This window comes from Abrus precatorius, unplaced genomic scaffold, assembly GCF_003935025.1.
Source record: "Abrus precatorius isolate BTA unplaced genomic scaffold, Abrus_2018 Scaffold6, whole genome shotgun sequence".
Classification (NCBI taxonomy): domain Eukaryota; kingdom Viridiplantae; phylum Streptophyta; class Magnoliopsida; order Fabales; family Fabaceae; genus Abrus; species Abrus precatorius.
This window is the reverse complement of record NW_020874406.1, coordinates 3,201,241-3,207,576: the sequence shown is the minus strand read 5'-3', so window position 1 is coordinate 3,207,576 and position 6,336 is coordinate 3,201,241. Positions and strand designations below refer to the sequence as shown.

Below are 6,336 nucleotides of genomic sequence, written 5' to 3'. Positions count from 1 at the left end.
AAAATCATAAATGATAATTCCCATAGCCCTAGCTATGGATTTAGCTGCTCATGTAGAAAGAAAGAACTAAAACAATCATTAACACATCCATAATGAAGCAGTAAAACAAACCAGAATAAGAATTGAATCTTCAGTCTTCAAGTATGGTCACTTGAAGCTCTAAGTTCTGCCAAGTGTGTGCCAACGATCCTACAAGAAGGATGGAAGTGATCCAAAATCCCCAAGAAAAGGTTCAATGTCAATCTGTGCTCTCCAAAAGGTCCCCCTCACGATGCTTCCTCCCCTCTATTTATAGAATTTTAACTCCTTCAAACTTGGGAAGTTTAGCAAACGCAAACAAGCACGGTTGTGCATGGTGGTGCAGCACGGCCGTGCATACTATCGAAGCACACCCGTGCTTCATTGGGCGTGCTTGTTGCTGTGAAGCTTTGAAGTCCATCCATTTGGGCCCAAAATGTACCCAAAATGTACTCGTGATTTCTTTATATCAAACTACGTAATTAACAACTAAATTAGTGTAAAACCCAATTCAAATAAATGTCAAATATGAATAAATGGGCTATAAAAGAGGGCCTAATTACAGACTTATCAACTCCTCCATATTTATCTGTTTGCTTGTCCTCAAGCAAAGTGCTAGAATAATATAATAACTTAAAACATAATACCACACAAGGAACCCGAGATAAGGAAGATAAAGAGAGCAACAAAAGTAATATCACTGAGCATAAGCAATCAAAAGGATTTTCAGTTAGAATCTTATATTTCCATACTTTTCACTCAAACATCAAACTAAGGTACTCTACTTTCCTCTCTCACTAAGGGATAAAATGAGATATCACTTAGTTCTCCTAAAGAAAAGTGTACTACCATAGGCTTGACTATAAACCAACTCTCCACTAAATAAATTAACTGCAAGTAAAAATCATGAGGTCTTTTTCAGGTTATAATGTGGCCAAGGGGTTATAATAATTGAGGTAAGATAAATGAAAGAAAGGGAATATATAAAGGGGTAATAAATTATAACAATTATAAACATCCCCTAAGTTTACAAATGAAGCTCTTGGAGTAATTTTTATATTTTTGTATATAAACAATATATTTACTCCTTTCTCCTTTCAATCATACATAACTCTTTTTCTTTTCTTTTGTTTTCTATTTTTTTTTTAATCACAAAAGAGATATAGAGGAGAATTGATCAAGCACTTTAACAACTCAATTACTTCATTCATAAACTCAAGGTCATCAATATTTTATAAATTTAATGCAAAGGACCAAGAAAATCAATAAAGCTCAAAGTAGGCAACTAGTTGTATCTCAAATATGCTGAAGGCCAACAATAAGAATCCTATTATGCCTTAATCACATTAAAACATGCAATTAAAAAGAGAAGTCTTAAGTCGGTCACAAGTCAAGTTCTAGAGCACAAATCCTAAAGAGATAATCACACAGAACAATGAGGAAAGGGGTACAATTAAGATAAAAATCCCCTGTAAGGCTCAAAACTCCCATCTATGGGGTAAAGTTTAATGTAGAGTGATGAGTCCACATTTTACTACATTTTTATACATCATTTATTACTTTTTATAGAAAAGAATAGACTTAGATAGTGTAAATAAGATGAATATTCCAATTAGGCTAAATAATATAGCTTTCTTAGTTTTTTGTTAATTTACATGAATTTAGATAGTTTATTTTACATATTTTGATCATTTGAATAATATGGCAGGAATCCCCAAGCTTATTTTGAAGAATTATTGGATTTTGAGGAATTTGAGGTGAAAGTAACTACTTTCAATATTGATAGTGACAACTACAGCAAGCCACTTCCAGCAAAGGGACCAAAGTGATCACTTTCAAAGCTTAAAGTGACAACTACAGCAGCCCAGAATCAACCAAACCTGCGCGTAACTACTATGAATATTCATAGTAATCACTCCAGAGACTCAAAATGTCTCAGTGCTGCGCGTAACTACTATGAATATTCATAGTAATCACTCCAGAGAGGAAAAACCCAACTGATGCTGCGCGTGGTTACTATGAAAGAATGAGAGTAATTACTTTGGGCGGCGCCAGTTTTAGTATAAATAGATTTTTACCAAATTAGGGTAGGAACGGCTTACACTTTTTGAACCTTTTCTCTTCTTTACTCAATTTAGGATATTTTCCAGAGCTTAAGGCAACCTTGGGTACAGCCAAGGGTCCAACCTAGGGTTTGGTTTCTCATTTCTCTTGCTTTTACATTAATGTTAATGATTTTTCTGCATTTTCCAACTGCGTTTTTGACCCCCATTTCCATGGAGGGCTAAGTTTGTGTAATCCTTAGTGAATTCACATGGGTTCTTGAGTTCCTTGAATTTAATGATAATATAATTCCTTTCTTTCATGAATTACTTCTTCCTTGTCTCTTGAATTGAATTAATGGTGAATGAGGGGGGTATTGCTCAATTAACCCTAATTTCATTTTAAGGAGATTCTAAACTAAGGGTTGCTTAATCCTAGGTTTAATTCTAAGGTTGCGTAATTTTGGGATGAGAGATTAGAGGCTAACAAATTGCGTAATTTCGTTGGGACCATAAGGTTGATTTTCGCTTGTTAAATTAACCTAATTCATGGAAGAGAGGATGAATGTTAAATCTTGAGTGGAATGAGGATAGAATCTATGTGGATGAACTAAGGATTGTTGTTTTCTATTGTTTGAATTAATTAAACTCATTTGCTCATTGCTCTTTATTTTGATTTGAAACCACAAAACCCCCCATTTTAATTGCTTGTTTAATTAATGCCTTCAACATGTTTAATGAAGATTAATAACCAATGTTCATGGGAGACAATCTAGGGTTACCCTAGTACTACATTAATTTGTTTAAATTTTGATGAGGATTTACGACAAATCTTTTAAACACCTTGAAATTGACCATCATCAAATTGGCGCCGTTGCCGGGGAATGTTAGTGTTGATTTTTCATAAACATGTTATTTGCTCTGTCTTCATTTTCATTTTCTGCATTGTGAATACTTTAGTATAGTTGTAGTTTCATAGGTAAGTAGAGATATCTTGCATTTAGGTAGAACCAATTGCTGTTTTCTGCATATTGCTTGAATTCTGATTTCTGCATTTTAGTTTACCACACTGTATTTTCGTTTGCTGCAATTACCCTGTTTCTGCTGTATAATTCTGCAGAATTCTGCAGAATTTGTGTTTATGTGTTGTCTATTTTCATTCCCTAGTTTGCAATTTCTTTCTGTTTTTGCTGTTTGGTGTTAATACTTTATTTTACTGCACTTAGATGTTAGTTTTTCTGCATAATTGTCATCTGAATTTTTCTGCATTTTTACTGCTTCATTAGTTTACTTCTTTTCAAATTTCCATAGACAATTCCTAATGAATGACCAGATCAAATCCGGGAGATTTATATCCTCCAGATATTGAAATTGATAGGACATTCCATAGAAATCTTAAAAACCTTAGTAGACAAAATTCTGCACATATTGAGGAACCATCTTCACCATTTTCTCCATCTTCTATATATTCTTCTCTGCATTCTTTAAATTCTGAACCTTTAGAAATGGCAGAAAATGACTTGACACTTAAGGAGCTTGCCGCACCGGACGTGACCTACCAGACTTTATGTATCCAATACCCGGATGTGGATGCCCCTTTTGTTCTTAAAACTGGCCTAATCCATCTTTTGCCTAAGTTTCATGGTCTTGCAGGTGAAGATCCGCATAAACACCTTAAAGAATTTCATATTGTTTGCTCTACAATGAGACCACAAGGTGTTGCGGAGGAGCATGTCAAATTGAAGGCATTTCCATTCTCTCTTATGGATTTGGCTAAAGACTGGTTGTATTATCTTCCACCTGACTCTATTACAAGTTGGGACACCCTCAAGAGATTGTTCCTGGAAAAAATTTTCCCTGCTTCAAGGGCTGCCTCAATAAGAAAGGAAATATGTGGTATTAGGCAGCTGGAGAGGAAAAGTTTGTATGAATATTGGGAGCGTTTCAAGAGACTTTGTGCTAGCTGCTCCCATCATCAGATAAGTGACCAGCTCCTAATCCAATACTTCTATGAAGGCTTACACCCAATGGATAGGAGCATGATCGATGCAGCTAGTGGGGGAGCCCTAGTTGACAAGACTCCCGCAGCCGCTAGAAACCTCATTGAGAATATGGCAGCTAACTCTCAACAGTTTGCTACAAGGCAAAATTCCATTATGTCCAGAAGTGTCAATGAAATTCAAACTTCAGATTCACACAAGCTGGAGCATAAACTAGATGAGTTGGCTACTATGGTAAAACAGTTGGCATCCATCCAAAAGAATTCTGCTGCATATACACCTCCACCTTCATTCATTCCAGCAATGCTTTGTGGGATTTGTTCATCTACGGATCACTTCACTGATAGTTGCCCCACATTGCAGGAAACTGAATCTTCGGAAGGTAATCCTCAAGCTTATGCTGCTAATATTTATGCTAATAAGTTTCCTTTTCAGCAGCCGCAGCAACAACAAAGCTGGGATTTATCTTCCAATAGATATAATCCCGGTTGGAGGAACCATCCTAAATTAAGGTGGGGAGGAAATGCACAGCATCAAGGCTCTAGCCAACCAACTAACAACCATTTCCAACCGCATCAAGCTGGACAAAGCAAGCCATATTCAGCCCAGTAACATCACCATCCCTCATCTTCATCTCAACAGCACCATCAAGCATCTTCTTCAATAGCCGCTGCACCTCAAAAGAATGAATCATCTTTGGAAGACCTTGTGAAGCAACTCACCATGAGTAATCTCAATTTACAACAACAGAGTCAAGCCTTCCAGCAACAGACTCAAGCAAGTATCAAGACCTTGGAGAATCAAATGGGTCAACTTGCTTCATCCCTTAATCAACTTCAATCTCAAGGTTCAGGCAATCTCCCTGCACAAACTGTCACAAACCCAAAGAATGTGAGTGCCATTACCTTGAGATCTGGTAAGGTGATGCAAGAGCCAGAAATGCCTACTGAGAAGGATCCTAGTTGCACTTTAGCTGCAGAAGGTGAAGGAGGAGAAGTTGGAAGCCAAGAACAGCCTGCACCTATGCCCACACCATATCAACCAAAAGTGGTAGACAAGGAGGAGAGGTCTATTCCTATTCCCTTCCCTCAAAGAATGGTTCAGCCCAATAAGAAGCAAGAAGAGGTTGATAAAGAAATTTTGGATACTTTCAGAAAAGTTGAAGTCAATATCCCCTTGTTAGATGCTATCAAGCAAATCCCAAAGTACGCCAAATTCCTTAAGGACTTGTGCACTCATAGAAGGCGTCTAAAGGGTAATGAAAGAGTGAACATGGGGAGAAATGTATCAGCTCTTTTTGAGAGGCAGAAAACTTCCATGCCTGAGAAATGCAAAGATCCAGGGACGTTTACTATTCCCTGCACTATAGGAAATAATAGGATAGATAATGCCATGCTTGATTTAGGTGCATCTATTAATGTTATGCCTTTATCTATCTTCACATCTTTGTCTCTTGGACCATTGCAGCCCACGGGTGTCATCATCTAATTAGCAAATAGGAGCACTACTAATCCAGCCGGCCTTGTGGAGGATGTTCTAGTGAGAGTGAATGACTTGATCTTTCCTGCTGACTTCTACATCTTGGACATGCAAGAAGAAGAGCCAATAAAAGGAGCTGCACCAATCATCTTGAGGAGGCCATTCTTGAAGATGGCCAGGACCAAAATTGATGTGCATGCTGGAACTCTCACTATGGAGTTTGGAGAGAGTGTGGTTCGCTTCAACATACTAGATGCTATGGAGCACTCTCCTGAGGAGCATTCAGTTTTTCACATTGATGTTCTTGATAGCTTGATAGATGATAATTTTGCTGAATTTTTAGGAGACTCTTTCGTTGATTTTTCTGATTGTATAGATACCATAGATACTAAAAATTGTGAATATTGTACTAAGTCATCTTTGTGTGATATTTGTATTGCTGATTTTCTGGATTTAGATTCTGCAACTTCTGACATTAATGACATTGAAAAATCAAAAGGGTTAGAATGTGGTTCATTGAGTACAGCAAGTATAATTGAATCTAACCTTTGTGGTTTAAATGTTGCAGAAATCATTTCAAATGAAAGTGCTAAAGCACTGCCTTCAGTTGAGCAGCCTCCCACCTTGGAGCTTAAACCCTTGCCTGAGCATTTAAAATACGCTTATTTGGAAACAGGTGAGAAGCTCCCTGTGATCATTTCCACTGAGCTTGATGAGGACCAAGAGGAGCAGTTGCTTGATGTGATTCGGAAGCATAGAAAGGCTATTGGTTGGACCTTGGCTGACATCCCTGGAAT

The 6,336-nt window shown here is 37.3% G+C and overlaps 1 non-coding gene across 1 annotated transcript; it reads right to left on the bottom strand.

The window, feature by feature from the left end:
• Window positions 1-3,936: 3,936 nt before the first annotated feature.
• Window positions 3,937-4,041, bottom strand: LOC113870552. The gene has a single exon (XR_003505574.1). It is a non-coding gene; the product is annotated as a small nucleolar RNA R71 (small nucleolar RNA).
• Between the last annotated feature and the right edge of the window lie 2,295 nt (window positions 4,042-6,336).